The 12,546-nt window shown below is 33.8% G+C and overlaps 1 long non-coding RNA gene across 1 annotated transcript; it reads left to right on the top strand.

Annotated features, from left to right (window-relative positions):
- Positions 1–2,171: 2,171 nt before the first annotated feature.
- On the top strand, positions 2,172–2,828 carry LOC145121228 (uncharacterized). The gene is made up of 4 exons (XR_013714546.1): positions 2,172–2,210; positions 2,325–2,475; positions 2,621–2,657; positions 2,727–2,828. It is a non-coding gene; the product is annotated as an uncharacterized LOC145121228 (long non-coding RNA).
- Positions 2,829–12,546: the final 9,718 nt, after the last annotated feature.

Below are 12,546 nucleotides of genomic sequence, written 5' to 3'. Positions count from 1 at the left end.
GCATAATTGATTTGTACAAAAAACTTTGTGTCTTGTACCTCTTAAAATTCAAAATATGACTAATATGTATATATATATATATATATATATATATATATATATATATATATATATATATATATATATATATATATAAGGAGTGGTTCAAATGAGAACCACAAAAGATTAAGAACCGTAAGAACCCCATTTATATATATATATATATATATATATATATATATATATATATATATATATATATATATATATATATATATATACCATCTTATAAAGAGTATATGTTTGTGGGTCCTCCAACTTTTAAGACATTTATCTTAAAAAACAAGGAGGCTAAAATTGGACCATTGGATCTGAGATGAATGGCTATGATGTTGTTCTTGGTAATCCATGAGAAATGATTTCAACCAATCACAATAGAGAGTGTACTATTTACTCTCAAACAAACACAGATAATGGAAAAAATGAAACCGGTTGCCCTAATTTACATTTACCTCTCAATCCGTCGTCACACACATTCAGCCCCAATCTCCTTCTCCTCCTCTCGGAAGGCATTGAACCCACATCACCCACAGAAATCGGAACTCGAAATCGACTGAATCCATCGTTCGCTCACCCTTCCTCACGACAGCCACCACAGCCAGCCACCTACAAACTCCGTTTGTCGAATCGTTAAATCATAGTTCCCATTGTCGTGTGTGTCCATCGATTTTAGCATGGCTTTCGATTTCATCTACTAGGGATCAAACAATCTTGAAGTCTTCTAAGAGTGTACCGATTAAACAAGAGAAAGGTTTGGTTTTATGACTTCGTTTGATTTACATTTCAGAAAATCTGGAACATAACATCCCAAGAACCTTGAACGAACCATCGTTGCTTTTGTGTCTTGGTGTTTTAGATCTTTAACAGGTTATAATTCTGTTAATTGTGTTTTAACTGTTAAGAACCCTAGACCATCTGACCATGTCCCATATGCTTTTTGCTGTGAGTTTCTTTTGTGTTTATGCATATGATTTATGCATAGAAAAAAAATTCTCCGAAAGAAAACAAATCGTCACCATGAAACCAATTACCATATCCTTTGCCAAACTAAGCTCCACAAAGCCAAACACACCCAACAATGGAGGTGGAACGGCTACCTAGGGTTTTTCTGAGGATAAGGGAACAGATAAGGAGGTTGGGGTTGATCCTTTATGTTCTTTATATAGTGGCTGGCCCTAAAATTAGGGTTTAATGACTCTGAGCGTACATTGGGCGTACCTCTAGTACGTCGGGCGTACACGTCCTTGCACCCGCGATCATTTACTCTATTACGCTGGGCGTACCCACGCGTGTCCCAATTGCATGCATGGCCTACCTCGACAACTTTTTCCATTAAGGGCCATAAATGTCACTTTCTTTAAAATGTCATAACTCCTTTATTCTAAATTCGTTCCCGACGAACTTTATATCCACACAAAGGTGGCGAGAAGCCCTACGCTTCTAGCAACACACCCCGGTCCGAAACCTTCTCGAATGAAACCCATTGCCCACAAAAGACCGAAACGCCCTTACTCTTGATCTCAGAAATCCATAAATAAATACTTTTAGAACGGGGTGTTACAGTGAAAAACCGCCAACAGTGCAGAGTTGGAGATCTGGATCTAAATTCATTGGTTAAAGGGATGGAGATTAGGTATCCTTTGGGGGCGTGGGTGGTATAAAATGCATCGACCTGGTTGAGCTCGATTGTTCGACTTCTTTACACGTTAACAAAAATAAAAAAATAATAACAATCTTTTTTTAACTTAATTTTATGTTCTTGAGTTTTTTTTATGAAGTGAATGACAGTTGTTAACCGCTTCATTAGAACTGTGTTTGGAGGTGGACATTAGACAACGCCGACATTATGTGAGAACGAGATGGAGACGAAAGTTGCAACAGGGTACTATGGTTTATGCAAGGCCATGAGTTCAGTTTATCACAACTCTTCTCCTTCTCTCCGTCTCTTTCAAACCAGATGAAGGTAAATCTCCACCTAAAGCTTCCATTTCCTAAATATTGTCTACAAATCAGAAAATGGTGGCGTTTTCAAGTAATATAATGTAAAAAACACTTTAATTTGCTCATTTTTAAGTTAATTTGGTTTATGTATACGACATTTTAGTTTTAAACAATGAGTTAAACTGTTATTTTGCAACTGTTAGAGATATTGCATCAAGGAAAGGCTTCAAGTAAAGACATCATTTTATATCTTAACACATCTTAAGTCTTTTTGTTTCCTCTTGAACCCATTGATTTGTAATGTTATGATGAAGTTGAGTCTCATTTTGACATTTTGTTTGTAGGATTGTTTTCTACATATGTTATTTGACTGGATTTGGGTAGATTTTAAGGGAAATTTGGAAGGAAGACGAAACACACTATGAAGATAGACAAATGGACTGGATGTATAACTGGAGGAATCATTTTGTGATGTAGGTTTTTTAATATAATCAGGTGATACAATGGCTCAAATGCTCGATTTTATATACTTTTTGTTGTTTTTCCATGGAAATAAAGTTGGGCATTTTGTAGAATCTTATTTTTCTATTATGTTTTGCAGGATGTGATGGTTACTGATTCAATATTATCATTTTTGTAGGGAAAAGTTATCTCATGGAGGATTTTAGCTTTAACCGGTATGTAGACTTATGGAAAATCAACGAATGTTTTAGTAGAGGTGCAATTTGTTTGTTGCTTGGTTGCAGGTATTGTATGAAGGGTTATTTGGGCAGAAATGAAAAGTGTATTGATTGTTGAATGAGTATTGGGTATGGGGAGGAGCTCCTGTGTGCAGGAGGATTTTGTTTGTCGGGGCTTTTAAAGGTAGAATTCATGTTCCACATATTTATGATGGGGATGAAGATTTGAATAATAGGATTTAGTGAAATTGAAAAGAGTAATCATAGAATGAATTTCTTTATCAACGAGTGTTTTAGTGGATGTGGAATTTGTTTATGTTGTTTTATTATTTATTATTAGATAGACAAGTTATGAAAAATCAGAAGGCTTTGTAATATGGAAAGTATTTGTTTAAGATGATTTTATTATAAAATGATTTGGTTTATATAATGATTTTAGAGTTTTGAATTTGACCATGAAATATACTTTTTTTTTCTTTTTGTTATTTCTGTTTATATTATAATGATTAGAGTTTTGAATTTTTTTATGTTATTTCAGTTACATGTTTTGACAATCCAAAAAAATAATTTTTACTATTATCTTAACTTGTAATTTTTGCAATAAAGGTCATACACTACAATGAATTTGACTATGAAATTGTTTAATACATCCATAAAAAACTTGCAAAATCGTAATTTAGAAGATGAATATAATAGTCAATAATAAACTAAGTTGGAGATGAACAATGTAAACACAATGGTGAATTAGATTGGCAAATGTTGAATAATATTTTAGATATAAAGCAATTTATAATTTATATAAGAATCGTTTAAATTTTTTGATTTTTGTATTTCATATAATATATACCGTCCGATCCGATGCTTTTATTATTTTAATTTATTTAAAGCATTAATAAATTCCTTTGTTTTCTAATATTTGAAGAAATAAGATAAAAAGAAATAAGGTATTTAATAGTAATATTTTAGATCTGAAAAGCAATAAAGAAATAAAAAACTAAGAAATGATAATATGGAAAAGGACATGTTTTAGTACGAAGAAGTCTGGTAATTGAAATGCCTTTATAGCGGGTTATACTCACGATCGATGTGTAACTTTTGAACAATTTATGTGGTTTAGAGATTAGTTGACATTTTAGTGGAATTATTTGGTTGAAATTTTCAAAATCGAAAGTTGTTTGATCATAAGGTCATGAATTATATGGTGTGTATTTAACATTTGTATTTTTAGTATGTTATTTGCATGTTAATGAAAACAAATCGTCTGAAAACAAAACTATATGACACAAGAAACTATTCACCCTCCCTCGCATGAGTGGTCGCTGCATTTTTTGTTTTTCCTAATGTGACAAGTTTTGGAATAGAAGTAATAATTGAAAGAAAACAAAATTTACCAAAAGAAACTTGTTCAACACCTAACTAAAACAATCAGTTACACTATTTAAGCACTATATAATTTTCATTTTAAAATGCATATAACAATAAATTTATATATATTACGAGTTAACTATAATGTCGCTAAATTGAAATATTAACAAAGAATTATTTTTATGGACTCTTAATTTTTTAAGATAACACAGTGACATACATTTTTTTTAACCTCCAACAACAATGTTTTTTTTTCTAATTAAACCTATAATAACAACTCATTTTCATATTGATACTAAAATAGCAACATATATATTTATTTTAAAATGCAATCATGTTTTGGTAATACAATATTATTGTCCAATATACAATATTATGTCCATCCAAATATATAATATAACAAAATGAATTACAATACTCAAATATGAAATTAGATAATTATCATAACAAAATGATATACAATATTATGTCCATCCATTCAAATATATAATATAAACATTCTTTATAATATAAGAGTTAAACCGAAATATACATTCTAAGATGTAACAAACAAAGATCATTACCGTTCTAGACTTTTATAACAATTCTTTAGTGACGTTGATAAGGCACACAAATCATATTCAGGTATTTAAATGAACTTTATTGTTTTAGAACCAATTTTAACTTTCTCTTTCTTGTTTTTATTTATAATCTACGATACTACCTATGATAAATCTATGTATTATGTGTTTTTTGAACTTACTTTTATTTTTATCTTCAAACAACATGCTCAAAGATACTATCTCTCGCTGAAAGCAACAACCAAAGCCAATAAATGTCACCGGATAGGAAAGTGTTTCCCCCTCGCATTTATGTACCTAGCTGGAAGCTATTCACCGAACATAATTATCTGACACGAAACAACACACCAAAATACTGAAACGAACAATCTGACATGAAAATGAAACTAATCACCGTATGGAACTATGAGTCGTAAGGAACTATCTGGCGTCGCCGCATCGCGCGGGTACCCTACTAGTATATATATATATATATATATATATATATATATATATATATATATATATATATATATATATATGGAGTGGTTCAAATGAGAACCACAAAAGATTAAGAACCGTAACAACCCCATTTTATAAGTAAATATGTAAACAATACTTATATATATATAATTTATTACTATATTCAAAAATCGAGATAGTCACATATACCCACATGTTTAAAACTATATTCAGAGTCAATAAATTTGTGTATTTTTTATTCTAACGAAAACCACTATAATTATTCTTAAATCTTAAAGGTCGTACATATTCTATTAAGTATAGGTATCAAATGGTTTGATAATATTATAGTTGTTCGATGTTTTGATTTAGTGACAATTTTTAGTAAAGTGCAAAAAATGTTCCATCAGTTTAGCAAAAATTGGGATTTAGTCCATTGACAAAAAAAAGTACCAAGAAATTTCCTCATGTCCATCTATTAATTGAGCTTATATCCAAACTAATGAAATAACTAATTTAACCTTATGCACTTTTTATATTTCATTAATTTATTGTAATGTTTTGGTTGACCACACCTTCTGTTCTGATGCACCTTTTATATTTTATTAATTTATTATAATGTTTTAGTTGATTAAAAATAAAAAAAGTCCTCTCTCTCTCTCTCTCTCTCTCTCTCTCTCTCTCTCTCTCTCTCTCTCTCTCTCTCTCTCTCTCTCTCTCTCTCTCTCTCGAAAATACCAAAGGCAATCCTACTCCCTTTCGTTTCATTTTTATAGTTGAACCATCCAAACACAACCATTTTTGTCGCCATTCATATTCGCCGTTAACCACCACACAACATTTTAACTGTTTTGAGACTAAAGCTCCAACGCTCCTACCACCCTTTTCTCTCTTATCCGGTCTTTTTTTTTTCACACGATCCTCGTCTATCTCTACATATCTCTAGTGAACGTCAACCATTTTGTGTCATCATTATCCATCAACCGAGCTGCGACACCCAACCACCAGAAAAAGAATTAAAAATATTGAGGAGGAAATGTGGTGGTGATTGTACAGTTGTAGATTTTAAAGTTTTTTCCGTTAGAACAGGTTTTAGATATGCCGAACAAAGATTTGGGGAAGAGGCATTATTTGTTGATGAAGAAGGTTTGGAGGACCAAGCTTTATTTGTTCGATCTCTTTGTAGGTTTTAAGTGTATTTTGAATTTGAAGCTTTATTAGTTCTCTTTATAGGTTTTAAGTGTCTCTTACCTGAATTTGTAGTGACGGTTCTTGATAAGAACATGAAACGTATATATTTTTATTTATTCTAATGAAAAGCTAGATATTATCTACACCCCCTATACGTATTTAGGACACCATTGTAGCATTTGATTCAATCCTCACTATATGTATTTTAGGACACCATTGTACCATTTGATTCAATTTATAAAATAAGGGAGTGTTCATGTGCTTGGTATTATTATTAAAAAAAAGCCATTTCTAGAACTATGATCATTATTTATGCAAACTAAAATTCTCTAATTAGAGAACTAACTTTTATGTATACTATGATTTTTTTTTTATGGAAAATGACATTGTATGATAATAAACTATGTATTTTATCCTAAATTAGTTATTAAAGTTTACGGAAGAGACCATTAAACTTTCAAAAATGATGTCAATTAAGCCATTGTGACTAATTTGAAGTAGTCACACGTTTATGATGCTTACATGGCACACCACTTGTTATTTGAGTCAGTAGTATATGTTCGTGTGGTACTACCATGGCCTCCATGTGGTTTTTTTACTTATAGTTATATTTATTCATAACCATCACAAACCAAACCACACAAAAATCAAATTCATGATTCCAACCATAATTGAATTCGACAGTCAACAAAAAAAATTTGGATTTAGGTTAATGAAATGGTTTGCAACAAAACATTGGATTCCATTTACTTCTTTGGCTGAAAGAAATTTGGAACACGGTTGATTACTCGTACCACTGGATCAACATGCATCGTTGTTATAAGGTAGAGGACGTAGGCGATAATTACGAGCATGAGCCGGAGGTGGTGGAACTCTTAAAGGACGATCACAAACCAGGTAACTCGAATTAGATTTGACACATATTATAATAAAAATATGACATTTATGGTTCATCTTAACACGTCATAGATTCCCTAGGGAAGATGTTGTAGAACAGAAGTGGTCTTCTGATTTAAAGTTCTCAGAGACGGGATCAATTGGGTACTAAGTGGGAGATTTCATAAGGAGGTTGGTACCATATGAGGAGAGGAGTAGACTAGTCGTCGGTTGGAGCGATGATGGAAATGAGAACCGGATGTGTTGGACGTCGATATAAGTAAATACGTTTATGGGAAAATACAATTACCTGATTTCCGTTAATTATTATCGATAAGTGTGGCTTCGAGTGTGATCAACCACAGAGAGGAAAATATAAGCAAGAGGCAGTGTAACAGATGGAAAGATAGGTTGAAAAAGAAGAGAGAAGCCCAAGCATGAAGAAGATGTTTGATTGATATGGGGTTCCATAATGCCTTATTTACTTTTTTTTAATTATCAAAAACTTAAAATAACCAATTTACCCAGGGAAAATAGTAAAAGTGTATATTTTGGCGTAAATTACCTAGAGGGTTTGGTATCATTATATAATAAGTATTTACAACTGAAGATCCTAATTCTATGGATATGATAATACAACAATACTTATCTTGTATTTGAACTAAACTAATTATCGTTTCTTATCTTTAAATTCCCCCTCAATCTTGACCGTTACTAGGTTGAGATTGTAACACAACTTCTCCAGCATGCTTCGTGTTGTAGGCTTTGTGAGTCCATCAGCAAGTTGATCATTTGAAGATATAAATCGAACATCTAAAGCCCCCATTTGCTAACGCCTTATATTCCGCTTCGTGTTGTAGGCTTTGTGACTCCTAAATCTTTAAGTAAAAACTGTAACCAGGTTACTTCAGCAGCTCCATTTGCTAACGCCTTATATTCCGCTTCAGTACTTGATCGCGACACATTAGGTTGTTTTCGTGAGCTCCATAAGATTAGATTAGGACCTACAAAAACTGCAAAGCCTCCAGTAGATCTTCTATAATCTAATCACCGGCCCAATCTGCATCAGTAAAAACACTCAACAATGTTGAGCTTGACTTTCGAATGCGAAGCCCTGTAGACATCGTGTCTTTAACATATCGCAAGATGCGTTTTACAGCTTCCCAGTGAACATCTGTAGGCTTGGAGAGATATTGACACACCTTATTAACAGGAAAGGAAATATCCGGCCTTGTTAGAGTAAGATATTGTAAGCCACCAACCATACTTCTATATTTAAAAGTATCTTCTTCATTGAGAGGTTTTCCAGAGTCTCTAGCCAGCTTATCAGTAACTAACATTGGAGTTGAGACACCTTTACAATCCTCCATATTAATTCGATGAAGCAAATCAGAAGCATATTTGTGTTGTAGTAAAGTGATTCCCCCTGAATTGTGAAGGACCTCAATTCCCAAGAAATAATTCAGCCTTCCAAGATCCTTGATAGGAAAAGAAGAAGACAAGGCACGAATCAACTTGTCAATTGCGGTTCGGGAGGAACCAACAACAACAATATCGTCAACATACACTAGCATATAGATCGAAACTACATCATTAACTAGGATAAAAAGAGACATGTCAACCTTAGAGGAGTGAAAGCCAAGAAGATGTAGTTTATCCCGTGGACGAGAGAACCAAGCCCGTGGCGATTGCTTAATTCCATAAAGAGCCTCGTGAAGCTTACAAACATGATGAAGATTGGAGGGATCCTCAAAGCCAGGCGGTTGATGCATATATACCTCCTCATCTAAGAAACCATGGAGGAAAGCTTTATTGACATCTATTTGCTTGAGCTGCCAACCACGTGACACAGTAAGAGAAAGAACCAGGTGTATTGTAGTGGGCTTGACAACTGAACTAAATGTGTCCTGGTAATCAATGCCATACTATTGTGTGAAACCTCGAGCAACCAAACGAGCTTTATACTTGTCAGTGGAAGCATCTGGATTTTGTTTCAGCTTAAACACCCATTTACACCCAACGATATTGACATTCTTGGGTCGGGGAACAAGGGACCAAGTTTGATTTTTCTTTAAGGCATCAAATTCAGAATTCATAGTTGTTAACCAAACAGGATCTGCCATAGCCATACGATAAGAAGTAGGGATAGTAACTACAAATGCTCGTTTGGTGGGGTCATAACGAACAGTACCATCCGTAAATTTCCGTGGAAATGTCTTACCAGCTTGTCCTCGCGTACGAACACCAACAAAAGAATTATCTAGAGAAATCATAAGGATTGGAGATATGGCTTCAGCTGGTGATTGGACTGCTGTGTCACACCCCCAAACCGAGATGGCAGAAACGTTCGAGGGCGGAGGACGTCATGTTCAGTATCACAACAATTGAATAATATTAATCAAAGCAACAACAACCATAGTATTAATAATATAACGTTTACATTGTATTCGGATTACAGATAATTGAACCCAAAGGTAAATAGCAAAAACATAGACTAGAAGTTATTATGTTCCGTCTTCTCGAGGCCTGTGCGTGTATCTGACTAATGGTTTCCTGAGAATACAAGTAGTTTTGAAATAGTGTCAACAATTAAGTTGGTGAGTTCATAAGTATTTATGTTTAGAAGCTTGTTGTTTATTTTCTTGAAATAATAATCATGTTTATTTTCTTGAAATAATAATCATGTTTATTGTTCCAGAAAATCCAATATTTCTAATATAACTGAAAAGTAGTTTTAAATACCATAAAACCGTTCTGTGTAATTACTATTCTACTAAATAATAATGTAATATAGTTTTAGTTTATAATAAAACTTTTAGTATAACCCGATACTTTGTAGTTGTACCCCTTTAGTGTAAACCCGGTACTTTGTAGTTGTACCCCTTTTATGTAAACTCGGTACTTTGCATTTTTACCCCATTTAGTAAAACCCGGTACTTTGTAGTTGTACCCCGTTTAGTAAAACCCGATACTTTGTAGTTGTACCCCTTTAGTGTAAACCCGGTACTTTGTAGTTGTACCCCGTTTTAGTGGAAATGAAACCTTTCGTAGTGAGTTCGAAGTGTAAATGAAACATAAACTATACCTATTATAGTTTATCATAATTGTTTGTAGTGTATATGAAACATAGCTATACCTATTATAGTTTATCAAAATGTTCGTAGTGTATATGAAACATAAACTATACCTATTATAGTTTATCAAAATGTTCGTAGTGTATATGAAACGTAAATTATACCTATTATAGCTTATCAAATGCTTGTAGTCGTAGTAATCCTTTGTATATGATTTATACTTTTTACTAAGGTAAATGATATGAAATATAAACAACATGTATTTATATAATAGTACACACCTTGCTCAGCAAGTTACAAGGTGTAAATGGAATTGTTAACTAGTTTCTAGTTTTTAACTTTTCCGTTCCTGTTCTTATAAAATTATAGAAAATTTATTGAAGGTCGAAATCAGAATCCGTAAACTCTGAGAGTTTCGAAAATGTGTCTAGTCTGTTCATAATTTTTATTATGATTTTTAGTGAAATTTAACTTGTGTGAAAATGTTCAACTTCACAGACTGGTCCGAAATTGTTGCTGAAATGATAGTCAGTTTTGTAAAATTCGCCATAAATTGTAGAAAAATCGTATGAACTTGTGCAAGTAGTCATTAGAAAGGTATAATCCTGAGCTATTTGAAACTGGTACAGTTTTGAAAACTAAAACGTTTAAGATGTTCAGAACAGTCCGTGAATGGAACTAAACTTTCCTGTTGAAAACTGATGTTTGAGTTTAGTTAAGTTTTTGGTGTTATAACTTGTATTCCCCCCCCCCCCCCCCTAAAACTTGAAGAAAACATGAAAATAGAGGGGTATAAACTCACCTTGAGTGATTCCCTGAGGTGGATGTTGGAGAAAAGAGGTTTCCAAGTCAAGAACACTTGGAGAAAGCTTGAGGATTTGAAGATCCTAAGAACAAATATGAAGATATTTGTATAAGGAATCCATGATTTGAGTGAAACAGTGTAGAATATTCAAGAGTGGAAATGAAGAACTTACCAACAATGAGGGAAGAATTCGTGACTTTCCTGGAGTTCTTGTTTCCAGAGAGAAAACGTGAAGAAAAAAAGTGAGAGAGAATATTTGATTTAAGAGTGTGGTGAATGAATCTATTGGAAATTGTGAAATATAGATTTTGTATAGATTTGGTGTAAGAAATCTGATGGAGTGTTGGGAAAGTGTAGGAAGGACAATGATTTGACTAGGTAAAGTGTGAATAGTGACATAAAGTGGGTATGGTGTCATAGCTTCTTGGAAAAGTCAACCACTCTTAGATAATATCTTATACAAAAGATATTATCTATAGTAAAGATTTCCCCAAAATATGATTAAAATATGAATTTATGGGGTCTAATATGTTAAAATATGAGTTTGGGTGAAAATCCCCCGTCAAAATCATCAAAAACGAGCTTAAAAAGCGAAAGTGGTCGAAAACCGGGACTAAGCGGCGAAGCTGCGAAGTTCCGATGGTCAGAAGCGAAGGTCTCGGTCCATGAGGTTGAGAAACGAAGGTTCTCGGATAGAGCCGAAAGTAGCTTTGGTCCGAAATGGCTTGAACCGAACCGAAGTCAGCTGGAACCGAGAGTAGGCTGGACCGAAGGTGGTCTGAACCGAGGACCGAAGGTGGGTCTCGGACCGAAGGTCAGGTTCGGCTCTAAGAGGGTTCGACTCCAAGAGGGGCTTCGGCCCTATATGGCTGTTTTTCAAATAATCTTCCCGTTTCGAGTGGTTTTTGGCTAAGTTAAGGGTCGGGATGCCCCGAGTGATTATAAAAAGTTAAAAGAGATTTTGAGAGAGATTTAGGAGAGATTTGGGAGAAAGAGAGATAGCGAGAGAGATTGAGAGAGACTTTGTTTGTGACCTTTGTTAGTGTTTAGCCTCGTAATGCAAGGTTTGTAAACCTCGATAAGCCTTGTTATGAGTGTTATACGTCCCCTAAGGGTATGTAATAGTGTTTTATTGAGTCGTTACACCACTTACCCTGATTAGGGCTTATATTTCCTGAACACATGAAACCTCTAAGTGATACTTTGTTTTAAGATAGTGAGTTGTACAATATCAATCATAATGTAAACCCTAATATACAAGGGTAAGTTGAGTTGACCGGTTTGACTTGTTGACTTTATTTGACTTTGGCTTGACCAAAAATTACGGTTGTCACATCATCCCCCCGTTAGAAGGAATTTCGTCCCGAAATTAGCGTTTCGACTGGGACTTCAAGAGTTAGGGAAAATATGTGGGCATTTTTGTTTCATCTGATCTTTGCGTTCCCAGGTGAACTCAGGTCCTCGTTTAGCGTTCCAACGGACCTTAACAATAGGAATGCGACTTTGTTTCGTTCTTTTAACCTCTCAATCCATGATTTCAAACGGTTCTTCTACGGAGTGGAGGCTCTTGTTGA

This window comes from Lactuca virosa, chromosome 6, assembly GCF_052849685.1.
Source record: "Lactuca virosa cultivar CGN04683 chromosome 6, Lactuca_virosa_CGN04683_v6, whole genome shotgun sequence".
Taxonomy (NCBI): Eukaryota; Viridiplantae; Streptophyta; class Magnoliopsida; order Asterales; family Asteraceae; genus Lactuca; species Lactuca virosa.
Note: the sequence above shows the minus strand (reverse complement) of the source record. Positions and strands in the feature narration are given on the sequence as shown.